Source organism: Gopherus evgoodei, chromosome 3, assembly GCF_007399415.2.
Source record: "Gopherus evgoodei ecotype Sinaloan lineage chromosome 3, rGopEvg1_v1.p, whole genome shotgun sequence".
NCBI lineage: Eukaryota > Metazoa > Chordata > Testudines > Testudinidae > Gopherus > Gopherus evgoodei.
In genome coordinates this window covers 91,252,187-91,265,473 of record NC_044324.1, presented here as the reverse complement: position 1 = coordinate 91,265,473, position 13,287 = coordinate 91,252,187, and the positions used below count along the sequence as shown (strand labels likewise).

Below are 13,287 nucleotides of genomic sequence, written 5' to 3'. Positions count from 1 at the left end.
CACACTCCTGAGCTATGTAATTAGAGTAGAACACCAGAGTTACGAACTGACCAATCAACCCCACATCACATTTGGAACCAGAAATACGTAATCAGGTAGCATTAGAGATGACAAAAAAAACAAAAACAAAAGCAAATACAGTATAGTACCATTTTAAATGTAAACTAAAAAAAAAGGAAATCATTTTTCTTCTGCATGATAAAGTTTCAAAGCTGTATTAAGTCAATATTCAGTTGTAAACTTTTGAAAAATAGCTATAATGTTTTGTTCAGTGTTACAAACAACCTCCATTCCCGAGGTGTTCATAACTCTGAGGTTCTACTGTATACTAATGTTAGTTTGTAAGACTTAGGGTATGTTTACACTACAAAATTTAAGTCAACCTAAGTTACATTGATATACAACCGTCTAAGTAATTCAATTGCTTTTGCACGGCCACACTATGGTCCTCGTGTCGGTGGTGCATGTTCTCACTGTCAGTGTTGGGCATTGTAGGAAGGCTTCTGAAAGACAATAGTTGATGTAAGCACCTAACTACATTAACTTAAGCGCTACACCTCTCACAGAGATGGAGTTAAGTTGATGTAGTGGGCAAGTAACATCAGTGGGAGCTACATTTTAGCATGGATGCTTGCGGATTTAGGTCATCATAATAGCTGCCTTATGTCGACCTAACTCTGTAGTTTAGACCAGGACTCAGCCTCTGAGTACCTTTCCCAGACCTGAATAAGAGCTCTCTGTAACTCAAAAGCTTGTCTCTTTCACCAACAGATGTTGAGCTAATAAAAGATATTACCTCACCCACTTTGTTCCTCTTATAGACAAATAAGAAATTATCCCTACTTGAAGAACTTGCTGTAGTATCTGCCCTTGAAGGCTCCGCTGTACACAAAACAGGCCGAGTTCATCTTCAGCTGAAGAGCTGGAGGCAAGCATTTCAGGAGGAACATTTTCCTCAGCCTCTGCATAAGCTTCTTATATTCTGTCATTATAGGCCCCATGAGAGAGCAAGTGGTGTAGGTAGTGTCTGTGAAAAAATACCTTGCTAATTTCACTTGGGACATCTGTTGCTTTTATCTGTTCTAATAATGCTACTTTATTTTGAAAAGAGAAGTTTTAACACAATAAAATACTACTTAACTGTTCTTATAGCATACTTAGTATGTGAATTTAATGTAAAATATTGAAAAAGGTGCAAATTTAAGTAAGCTCAAAAAGGAATTGAATTAGGTTATTAGAAATTTTCAGTCATGCATTTTTTATATCTTTGTGATAGCTGATGGTATGGAACTGCCCTGCTACTATTGCAGGAGTCAGAAAATTTTTTGTAGTTCATATAGCGAGCAAAGCCAATGCTAGTCAAAGGTAAGCTAGTCAATGACTCATTGACTTATAGACTTAAAGGTCAGAAGGGACCATTATGATCATCTAGTCTGACCTCCTGCACAATGCAGGCCACACAATCTCACCCATCCACTTCTATAACAAACCCCTAACCTATGTCTGAGTTATTGAAGTCCTCAAATTGTGGTTTGAAGACCTCAAGCTGCAGAGAATCCTCCAGCAAGTGACCCGTGCCCCATACTGCAGAGGAAGGCTAAAAACCTCCAGGGCCTCTGCCAATCTGCCCTGGAGGAAAATTCCTTCCTGACCCCAAATATGGCGATCAGTTAAACCCTGAGCATGCGGGCAAGACTCACCAGCCAGCACCCAGGAAAGAATTCTCTGTAGTAACTCAGATCCCATCCCATCTAACATCCCATCACAGATCACTGGGCATACTTACCTACTGATGACGTTGGCTCTGTCTCTGTCATGGTATAATTCCCCACTCTGTACCTTAGCGTCCAAAAGATGGGGTACTAGCATGAATTCCTCTAAGCTCAATTACCAGCTTAGTACTTGTAGCACTGCCACCAACCAGGAATTCCAGTGCCTGGTACACTCTGGTCCCCCCAAAACCTTGCCCGGGGACCCCCAAGACCCAGACCCTCTGAATCTTAACACAAGGAAAGTGAACCCTTTCCCTCACTGTTATCTCTCCCAGGCTTCCCCTCCCTGGGTTACCCTGGAAGATCACTGTGATTCAAACTCCTTGAATCTTGAAACAGAGAGGAAAATCCACCTTCCCCCCTCCTTCTCTCTCCCCCTCCCAGACTCTCCCTGAGAAAGTAATCCTAACACAGAGAGAAAATAACCTTCCTCTCCCCCTTCCCTCCTTTCTCCTCACCAATTCCCTGGTGGATCCAGACCCAGTCCCCTGGCGTCTCACCAGAATAAAAAAAAATCAGGTTCTAAACAAGAAAAGCTTTTAATAAAAGAGGGAAAATCAGTAAAAAGTATCTTTGTAAATTTAAGATGGAATATGTTACAGGGTCTTTCAGCTATAGACACTGGGAATACCCTCCCAGCCTAAGCATACAAGTACAAATAAAAATCCTTTCAGCAAAATACAAATTTGAACTCCTTCCAGCCAAATACCCATTTGCAAATAAAGAAAACAAACATAAGCCTAACTCGCCTTATGTACCTAGTACTCACTATTCTGGACATATAAGAGACTGTATCAGAGAGATTGGAGAGAAACCTGGTTGCACGTCTGGTCCCTCTGAGCCCCTAGAGTGAACAACAACCAAACACTAACAGCACACACAAAAACTTCCCTCCCTCAAGATTTGAAAGTATCCTGTCCCCTGATTGGTCCTCTGGTCAGGTGACAGCCAGGTTCACTGAACTTGTTAACCCTTTACAGGCAAAAGAGACATGAAGTACTCCTGTTCTATTAACCCTTAACTATTTGTTTATGACAGCCTCCCAGCTTGTAAAGACAAGAACAACCCGCACTTAGATTGTTGCACACTAAAAAGTAGTTCTTTGTTACAGTGTAAAATTGTAAATCATGGTGGCTGATTCAGAATTAAAAGTTCCTCCCTTTGCAAACTATACAAAAATTGTTTAAAGACTGTCTATGTACTCTAGTCAGTCTATTTTATGAACTCCTTAATGTTAAATTACACATTTCACCTATGTCATTCTGAGAATGTAAGAACAACTATACTGAGTCAGACCAATAGTCCATTTAGCCCAATATCCTTTCTTCTAACAGTGGCTGATGCTAGGTGCTTCACAGGGAATGAACAGAACAGGCCATCATCAAGTGATCTGTCCCTTTTTGTAAAAGAAAATGTAAAATGAGTTTGTCCATTTTCTGCTGTTTGCATTGTATGATGATGAATAAATTGAAAAGCAGATTGGAGAATTTATGGGATATTAATCTGATATTTTCAAACTTAATAAATGACTAGTTGAGTAAATTAGTTACTTTTTATTTTTAATTCCAGAAATGCTGGTTTACAGAATGTTTAAACTGGATTTAGAGACTGTTGCTGCATTTAGGGATCATTAGACTCTTTGAGAATTCCCTTTATCTCCAGACCTATCTGCAATATTTGTTTATTTCTAATGTAAGAATACATTTTTGCCTAGGAGTTTTCTTTTAGCAGAATGTTAAGATTCTGGAGAAATGTCATGGAATTGTTTAATTTTTCTTTCCTATGTGCCTTCTGCTTTCTTATGGCATGAAGTTTGGTGTTAACGTTTTGAGTTGAGTTCAAGGTACTGTTGTATACTCATCCAAAATTCAGTTAGAAGGGAATCAGTCAATCGTGCTATTTTGATGGTCTGTCTTCATAAATTACATCCAAAATGTATCCTGTAAATGATTAATGGTGTTGAAGTTTTACACCAGTCACTATAAAAAGGAGATCTGTTAATACTGATACATTCAGCATTATTACTTTATACTGGATCTAAATGCTTTATTAGAATTTGTAAATCCAAAGAAGTATACAATTGTTTTGTAGTAACTTAGTGTTTAGATTTAATTAAGACAAATTTACTGTCATAGTGAAACTTTAAAGATTGAGAACGGAAGTCACAGTTATTTTGTGAGCGCTATCAGAAATTTTAGCAGATGGTAAGCTCTGTATGTGTGCATCAAAACCTATAGATGCAATTTTCTCCTAGCATCATCTTTGGTCACTGACTAATTTGTTGACTGCTTGGTGCTAAGAAATGTTTTCGCAGCAACAGAAATGGGCTCATTAAGTGGAGATAGTGCTGATTAAATAATGTAGGGATCCCATACCCCGTATAAAACTGATTTTATATCTTTGCATGTAAAGCCCATGTTGGCATTGCAAACAGCCCTTCATTTCTCTTCACAGAGACACTCGCAGAATGTTTCAGGTTGAATGACAAATTCTGTAGGTTAGATCCTGGAGGGATGAGCAATGAGGCCTAATCCTGCTTTGTCTATTGAAACAGAGGGGCGTAGAAATGCAGTTCATTGTGTCCTCTGCCACAAAGAATCGTCTAGCTGGTACAGGATTCCTTGTGGCAGGATGGGGCACAATACTGTGTGTTGCATTATGCTGCTTCACGTTGCAGGGATAATGTGCACAGCCACAATCTGTCAATTAATACTTGCTGATGATGGCAATATATGTATTTATTGGATTGAGTGAACCAGATGATATTGGGTGGGATTTTCAAAACTCAAACTATTCAAAACTGCTCACATTGAATTCACACCAGCATGACCTTAACTCTGCTCTTCTGGAGCTGGCAGTACTCATTGGGCATTGCCTACATATACTCTAGTTGCCTGCGCTATTGGGTATAATTGTACTAAATGGTGGAGAGATTAATTGGAGTAGGTTGGTAGAGCTGTGATAGTGATATGAGATCTGTGTTTGAGCCCCGTTTCAGTGTGATCAGAGGTAAGAGGAGCATGTGTACCTTGAAGGATCTAAGATACATTATTTCAGCACTGAGTTGTGGAAATTGTCAGTAGCAGGGTACAGGGGTCATCTAACAAAGGGGATTGTCAGCAATGTGGTGGGATATGAGAGTAGTCTGTGGTTTTAATGATTGGTAAGTGAAAGTACACCTCTACCCCGATATAACGCTGTCCTCGGGAGCCAAAAAATCTTACCGTGTTATAGGTGAAACCACGTTATATCGAACTTGCTTTGATCTGCCAGAGCGTGCAGCCCTGCACCTCCAGAGTACTGCTTTACCACGTTATATCCAAATTTGTGTTATATCGGGTCACGTTATATCGGGGTAGAGGTGTATAATGTTAGATGGAATCTAGTAATAAGGCTGACAGAGTTGTAAAATGAGAGTAAAGGAAGTTGTAAAATTAACACGCACAAAGTTGTTTGGGGAGAGTAGGCTCAGTGTTTGAGTATAGAACAGTTCAGGTAGCTCCTAGTCAGTACAGCTCACCTGAAAACAAGTTTCGCCTTGGCTATGAGAAGGTATTCAGCTTTATGCTGCAGTTGTCATGTGTGTGTCTGTTCTCCGAGTATGCACTGTCTGGAAAGGCAGAAGTGAGTGTGTGCACTATGGGCATGATTGGGTCCTCCCTCAAAGAGGGCAAAGTGAAAGCTGTGTTGGCAGGTACCTCACCGCTGTTTCCTAGTTTTCAGTGGCTTGAGTTTTGCTGAACTTGATGTTCAGGAAAGGCATGAGATACTTTTGGACAACTTTAACTCTGCCTTAACAAAGGTTTTTCTCAGTAAATTTCATAGTTTCTTTTAACAGACAAAGAAATTGTTGTAATAGGAATAATTGGTCATTTAAGCAGTTGTAGTTGTCACCTAGGCTTGCAGTTGATATGCTGTTGTGGCTCAGTAATAACAAAGTGTATGTATGCATTGTGATAAAACACCTGCAGCATCAAGTCTCAGAGCCAGTCAGCTGACTCCGGCTGTGGGGCTAAAAATAGAAGTGTAGATGTTTGGACTTGGGGCTGAAGCCTGGGCTCTGAGATCCTCCCCCTTGTGAAGTCTCAGAACTCAAGCTCCAGTCAAGCCTGAATGTCTCTTCTGCAATTTTATAGCGCTGAGTCCGCTGACCTGGACCAGCCGTGGACATGCTGCAGCTTTTTTATTGCAGTGTAGACGTACCCAGAAAGACCTAGCTCTTATGTAACTTTTTCATTAATAGATCTTAGAGAACTTAACATCATTATCCCTATTTTACAGCAGGTGAATGACAGAGCCAGAAATAGCTGAGGTCCAGTTGTTTGTTTCTCCACAAGGCCGCACAGTTGCTATATGATTCCTAAGCTCCTGCCTCGTCCTGTTAATTTTGTTGTAGTGCAGCAGGCATAACGGTTCTGCTTTGAAATGTTTGCAGTGTATTGGTTGAGAGGGCTGCTGAGAGAAATCAGACATGGCGTGTGTCCCAAAACCTTAACAGTTTTTTTTTTCCCCCCCAACATGGTGCTTACAATTACTTTGTGTGTGAGAGAGGAGTGTGTCTCTTTCGCCACCCTCACCATTCCCCACAACATATAACCCCCCTGACAGCATTTCCAGATCACTCTCCCCTTCCTGTCCCATTAAGCCATTAGTTAGCAGTGCAGAAGACATTAACGTAATAAGTTGCTCTTTGCTGTCACTTTCTGCCTGCTGCTGTATGCACATATCACAGGCAGCAGCCTAGTGCGCACTTCCTTGATTATGTAGGCTAAGATGCACACTGGACTGGGTCCCTCATACCTACTACACCCCATAGCTGGGTCCCGTGTCTGCTTCTGCCAGGTTTCCCAATCTTGTCCAAAGTCTGACTGTCGCCCCAAGTCCAAGCTGCTTTCTCCCACACACATTGTGGCCAGCCCTCCACCCCATACAGGGGTGATGTGTACCTTCAGTTTTGGATGTCAGACTTCAAATTTGTGTTATCTTTACCCCACTCCATTCCCCAGATTTTGGCATACATAGGAGGGATCAGAAACTCATGGATGATCAGGGGCCCCTAAGATCCTGGCACAAACGGGGAAGGCAGGAGAGAGTCTCAAACACTCCCAGAAGGACAAGGTCACCAATCCTTGCTCATATGAGAGAAGGCAGAGAGAGGGCTCAGATACCCCTATGGGAGTAGGGTCCCCCAGTTCCCAGCAAACTCACAAAGACTTGGAAGAGGGACTCAGACATTCTCCAAGGGACTGGGAGCCCATATCCTGGCTTACATGGAGAGGGCAGGTAAGGCAGACTCCTCTAGAGAGATTTGGATCCCAAGATTGCCACACCCACACGGGGTAAAGAGAGGGCTTCAGACCCTCCCCTAGATCCTGATGTATACAGAATGTAGGACTGAGAGACACCCCTTCGCCTATTTTCCACAATTCCCTTTGCCACCCCCATCCCTTCATTCCTCGTGACCTGACCCCCTACCACCCATCTCCATTATCCTCCTTTCCATAAACAATCTTCCCTTGCCTCAGTCCCACACCCCTTCCTTGTTCTTTCCTAGAGCCCCACCCTTTGATACGCCTCCCTTCTCAGCAAACATTTTATGTGTAAATTATTTTCTTTGCAAATATAGCTTGAGCATCTTCTGAATTATTTACTGTGTTAAGTTAGACATTGAAACCTACATATTGTGGAATTGTCTTTTTAAGGGATCAGATTCTGGGGCACATGTTGACAGTTATGTCATGGAGGGTTGCAGACAGCTGGTAGGATGTAGAGAGCCACAGGGCCTGTGTGGATGTCTGTGGCCTTGGGTGTGCCTTTTAAGAGCCGCTAGGATTCTAGGACTTCAGTCTCCTTTCTGTTTTGGGAGGACGGGACGGGACACGCCGACGACTCTTTCCTTCACCACAAATAATCTGGAGGAAACTCTGCAAAGGGAACCTCGTAGATTCCTGTAAGTGAGTTTTTTCATCTAAGGGAATGAGCTGGATCATAATAAAGATTAATAATAAAGATACAGTAGATGAAAATCTGTTCTAACAGTGCTCAAACTGTATCACTGGGGAAAGTTGTTAAAGAATCAGAAATTAAAATAATAATCAAATAAGACTTTTCAGTAAAGGATTGGTATTTTCAAAATTTACAAGCTATTTCTTTTGCAAAGCATGTCTATTAAAATACATTTTTAAAGACTAATATGAATCAGACCTCATGTGGGATCCAAATTTAATGGTGTGTGGGAGCAAGAAAAGACGAAAATAAACACTTGGAAACTCAGAACTAAACTAACCACAGGGTTAGTTTATTTAGACGTCATTTTACGTCTTTCTTCAGTAGCTCTTCTAAAAGTACTAACTAGAACTGAGTTATAATCCTATTATTTTCCACAGCATGCTGAAAATAGAATTAAGTTATAAAGTCAAAGCAGCAAAATCATAATTAACTGATCAGCGCAATGGGCAATCTTAAGTGGTGAACCAAAAAGACTTTGAGGGTTTGATTATACTACTTCTAATTATCCAAACCATTTCTTAGAGAACTATATAAATGTAAATTGCTACACTTTCAGTTGCCAGTTGCACCAAAACTAAATTTCATTATCTTCTAATAGATATTGCTGAAGTAGAGGCTTTTTCTCCCTTTGACTTCTCCTTAATAAATGTGGAGGTGGAGTATTAATGTCTCCAATACTGTTATGTATCTAAACACACTGCGTTACCTGTACGAATGCTGTAGCCACCCAGAATTATGCAGAGATTCTAGGATTTGCTCCCCATCCTTACTTTATAACACCAGTTCCTTTTCCACTTCTTAGTATAGGGGTCAGCAACCTTTCATAAGTGGTGTTCCGAGTCTTCATTCATTCACTCTAATTTAAGGTTTCGTGTGCTGGTAATACATTTTAACTTTCTTAGAAGGTCTCTTTCTATAAGTCTGTATATAGAACTAAACTGTTGTTGTATGTAAAGTAAATAAGGTTTTTAAAATGTTTAAGAAGCTTCATTTAAAATTAAATAAAATGCAGGACCCCCTGGACCAGTGGCCAGGACCCAGGCAGAATGAGTGCCACTGAAAATCAGCTCGCGTACTGCCTTCGGCACCCGTGCCAGAGGTTGCCTATCCCTGTCCTAGTAGTACAATCCTGGGAAGCAAGATGGACAACAGATTGTCGGTGGTTGGGGAAACTAAGTCTGCATCTGAGCAGATACCCTCTGTTCATCCTTTGATACACAGTATATCTACACAATGAAGGGGGAAGAATCCTGAATACTCTGAAAGTTTAAATCTTCATTTTCGTATTACCTAGCTGACAGCTGATTTACTGTACCTGGCGACTTGTAAATTCTATAGAGAGAAAATATTTTTTTTTCTTTAGAACAAGAAATTGTATGTTATGGAAGAACTGTTGAGATATTTACCATAGCTTCACCTGACTTTTATATATATATAAATTGCATTAATGTTGATGTAAAGGAGACACTCAATTTTAATTTACAAATATACCTTCGAGCCCACCCAAATTTAAATATTAATCAAGGAGATTCTAGACCCACAGCCTTGGAGACCACAAATACCTCAAATGTACATGGCATTAGTAGGACATACTTTAGTCAAAAACTAATAAAGTAGATATTTCTTGAAACTTTACACATCTGCTGAATTTACTATGTTGTCTGTTTCGCTGTCCTAGTTAAGAGTAAATATTTTTACTGTATTATTTAAATGCCTTAATTCATGACTTCATAACGAAAGGGGTTGGGGGGAATCACACTTAGTTTATCACTGATCTTTGAAGAGAAATATTAAATGCGATGTTCAGTGACCTGAAGAGGGCAACAAAACCTAAGTTTCTGTATTTACTGTGGTGATGGACAAATTGCTATTGTATAGACCAGTGGCTTTTTTGTACTGGCGACTCCTTTCACATAACAAGTCTCTGAGTGTGACCCCCCCCCCATTATAAATTAAAAACACTTTTGAATATATTTAACACCCTTATAAATGCTGGAGGCAAAGTGGGGCTTGGGATGGAGGCTGACAGCTCGTGACCCCCTATGTAATAACCTTGCGACCCCCTTGAGGGGTCCTGACCCCCCCCTTTGAGAACCACTGGTATCTATGGTATGACTATTCATAAATCATTGTGTAACTTTTTTCTTACAATGCAATTTCACAAAAGGGCTTTTTAATGTAAAGTAAACTTAGTCCCTGAATATATTCACGCCTTTTTAGAAAAAATATTTCTGAAAAGTAGCATTTTGATGTGACAGAAAATATGGCTAGTTTGTCTAAGGAACTGAATGTTTACAGAAAATCAGCTAGGAATTTAAGTGGCCTAAAGGAAAATTGGCGTACCCTCTGCTCCAAAGTAAAAGTGAGAAGGCTTTTTTTTTATTATTACAGTTGTGCTAATTTGTCATAAGCGTTCTCAGAACTACACTCAGTGACTTACTCTGAATAGCCATAGGCAATAACAATGAATATGAATAAGTAACATTTTAGAACAGGGGTGGGCAAACTTTTTGGCCTTAGGGCCACATCTGGGTATGGAAATTGTATAGTAGGCCATGAATGCTCACAAAATTGGGGGTTGGGATGCGAGAGGGGTGAGGACTCTGGCTGGGCTCTGGGGTGGGGCCAGAAATGAGGAGTTCAGGGCTCTGGACTGGGGCAGGAGGTTGGAGAACGGGTGGGGAGTGAGGGCTCCGGCTGGGGATGCAGGTTGTGGGGTAGGGTTGGGGTACAGGAGGGTGCTCTGGGCTGGAACTGAGGGGATTGGAGGGCGGGAGGGGGATCAGGGCTGGGGCAGGGGATTGGAGCACATGAGGGAGTCAGGTGCAGGCTCTGGGTGGCACTTACCTCTAGCAGCTCCCCGAAGCAGCAGCACGTCACCCCTCCAGCTCCTACACAGAGGCATGTCCAAGCAGCTCTGCGCACTGCCCTGTCTGCAGGCACCGCCCTGCGGCTCCCATAGGCCACAGTTCCTGGCCAATGAGAGCTGTGGGGGCAGTGCTTGGGGCAAGGGCGGTGTTCAGAGTCCCCTGGCTACCCCTGTGTGTAGGAGTTGGACGGGGGGAATACCGCTGTTTCCGGGAGCCATGCAGAGTGGGGCAAGCCCCGACCCTGCTCCCTGGCTGGAATGCTGGAGCAGGGCAAGCCCCAGACCTCACTCCCTGGTGGGAGCTCGATGGCCAGATTAAAACTTCTGGAAGGCTGTAGTTTGCCCACCCCAGTTTTAGAAACATGAGTGTTCTGCATCAGAACTTAACCTCTTATTGTGTGTGTTTTAGAGATGTGGAAAAATTGCGTGCTTTAGAGGGTTACCTTTTTCTCTAAAATCTACTGTTCCATTTTGAAAATTAGATGAAGAGAATTGTTTGTGTGTTGGGGAGATTTATAAATTACTAGCTGAGCCAGTACTTTTTATATAAATGGATTAAAGTTCAGTTTGGTACCAATAGTATTTACTTTTCATAGCTCTGGTATAAGAACAAATTATGGTAAACGTTAGGGTCCTTTTAATTTTACTGTTTAGTATACTGCAGTACACAGCAGCTTAGATGAGATTCAGTATCAAGCAAAATGCCTATAGTATGTGTATGGTTTATGAAATGCCTATTTAAAATGAACATTAGGTTTTCTTAAGCAAAGGAAGCTGCTGAAGAACGTACGTGGTTTGGAGGAGTTAAGAAAGGGAGAGAAGCTGCAGAAGGAGGAGGAAGGGTCCATGAAACATCAGCGCAAACTAACTACGTGTCTTGAACTAGCACAGCCATATTAAAAGTTAGAACAGTGTTTCTCAAACTGGGGTCGCTGCTTGTGTAGGGAAAGCCCCTGGTGGGCCGGGCTGATTTGTTTACCTGCCCTGTCCTCAGGTCCGACCGATTGTGGCTCCCACTGGCCGTGGTTCGCCGCTGCAGGCCAATGGGAGCTGCTGGAAGCGGTGGCCAGTATGTCCCTCGGTCTGCACGGCTTCCAGCAGCTCCCATTGGCCCATAGCAGCGAACCGCAGCCAGTGGGAGCCGCGATCAGCCAGACCTGTGGACGAGGCAGGTAAACAAACTGGCCCGGCCCACCAAGGGCTTTCCCTAACAAGTGGCGACCCCAGTTTGAGAAACATTGAGTTAGAATGATTTGGTGAAAATGGTTTTTGTTCAGATTATGTAGTCTGCCCATCGCTATTTTAAGTGATATGGGCCTCAGTTATGCATTGAGAGATGGCTTGGCACAGCCATACACCCATGTGAAGCCCCTTTGATTTCAGTGGGGCCCTGTGCAAGTTTAACACTGTGCCCACAAAGTTCTCAGTGCAGGAGTGAAGCTCTGGATTGGAAAGTAAGTTTTAGACACCACTGGCTATTTTGGGTCTTAGTAAGAAATATCTTGTTTTGGCCGATAAATACTTTCTCATGTGAAAATCACCTTATTAGTAGTATGCTATTTGATACCATAACTAGTCTGAATTGTATATCTGTGGACTATATACAATATAATTGGAAGTGTTTCATTATGGAGCCAAAATCCATAGTTAAATTCTATTTTCATACCATCTGATCTGTTCTCTAATCTATTTAGGGTCTTACAGGGCCTGTCCCTGTGGCATCTAAGTGCCTAACTTTATTAACTTTCATTGTGAAAATTGTTACACTCTTTTTAAAGTGAGAAGAAAACTGAACAAATTGTGTTTTGAGTTATAATGTAGCTGAATTAAAAATCTGACTTTTTGTGAAGTGTAATGCCTTGGTTATTCATAACTTGAAAATGTCTTAGCTTCTTATGTGCTTAGTCCTTCCTAAATACAGATTTGCAGGCTACTTTTGAACAAAGATTGCTACCCTTTGTTGTGGAGTTCTATATAAAACTTAAACCTAAGTAGTAAATCAGATTAAAGATAGCAACTCTGAACTCTCTGTTGCCAATATCTCCAGCAACAAACTGAATATATGTAAATGAGTATGTAGCAGAGCTGAATTTAGAACCTCAGATTTTAACCAATTTCTCTATTCACTACACACAACTCTTAGCGTTTAACTGTTCAGTTTCAAAAATCAGAAAATTCCAAGTTTCCCACACTAACTTTGACAATTCCTTCAAAGAGATGCATTACAATATAGTAGTGAGGGGTATGACTGCCTTAATACTTAATTTAAGTGAGAACATTGTAGGGATACTGTCATGTTATGTCACTTAAAAAGAATTCTATAGGCTGATTATTTTCCTATATGCATTTCATTCAGATTGGACAACACACATTGACCTGTCTGTTTCATTTATATTCAGCTCCATTTTTTCTCATTTCGTAATGAGTTGTCAGATTTTCTTTTCCAGATAGAACTTTCAAACCAACTCTGATTTCTTGTTGTGACCATACTCCTTTGTAGTTACATCACCCATCCCTTGAGTTCATAACAAGAAACTATGCCGGAACAAGGGGGAAGTAGGAATGGAATTGTGTTAGATGAGTGGGTCTGTAGCATGATTCCTTCTGGGATTATTTCTGGGGTGATGCAGTTTATGC

The 13,287-nt window shown here is 41.4% G+C and overlaps 1 protein-coding gene across 10 annotated transcripts in view; it reads left to right on the top strand.

The window, feature by feature from the left end:
- Nucleotides 1–13,287, top strand: part of ATG5 (autophagy related 5) — a 137,488-nt gene that overhangs the window by 78,176 nt on the left and 46,025 nt on the right. The gene's annotated exons all lie outside the window — the stretch shown is intronic.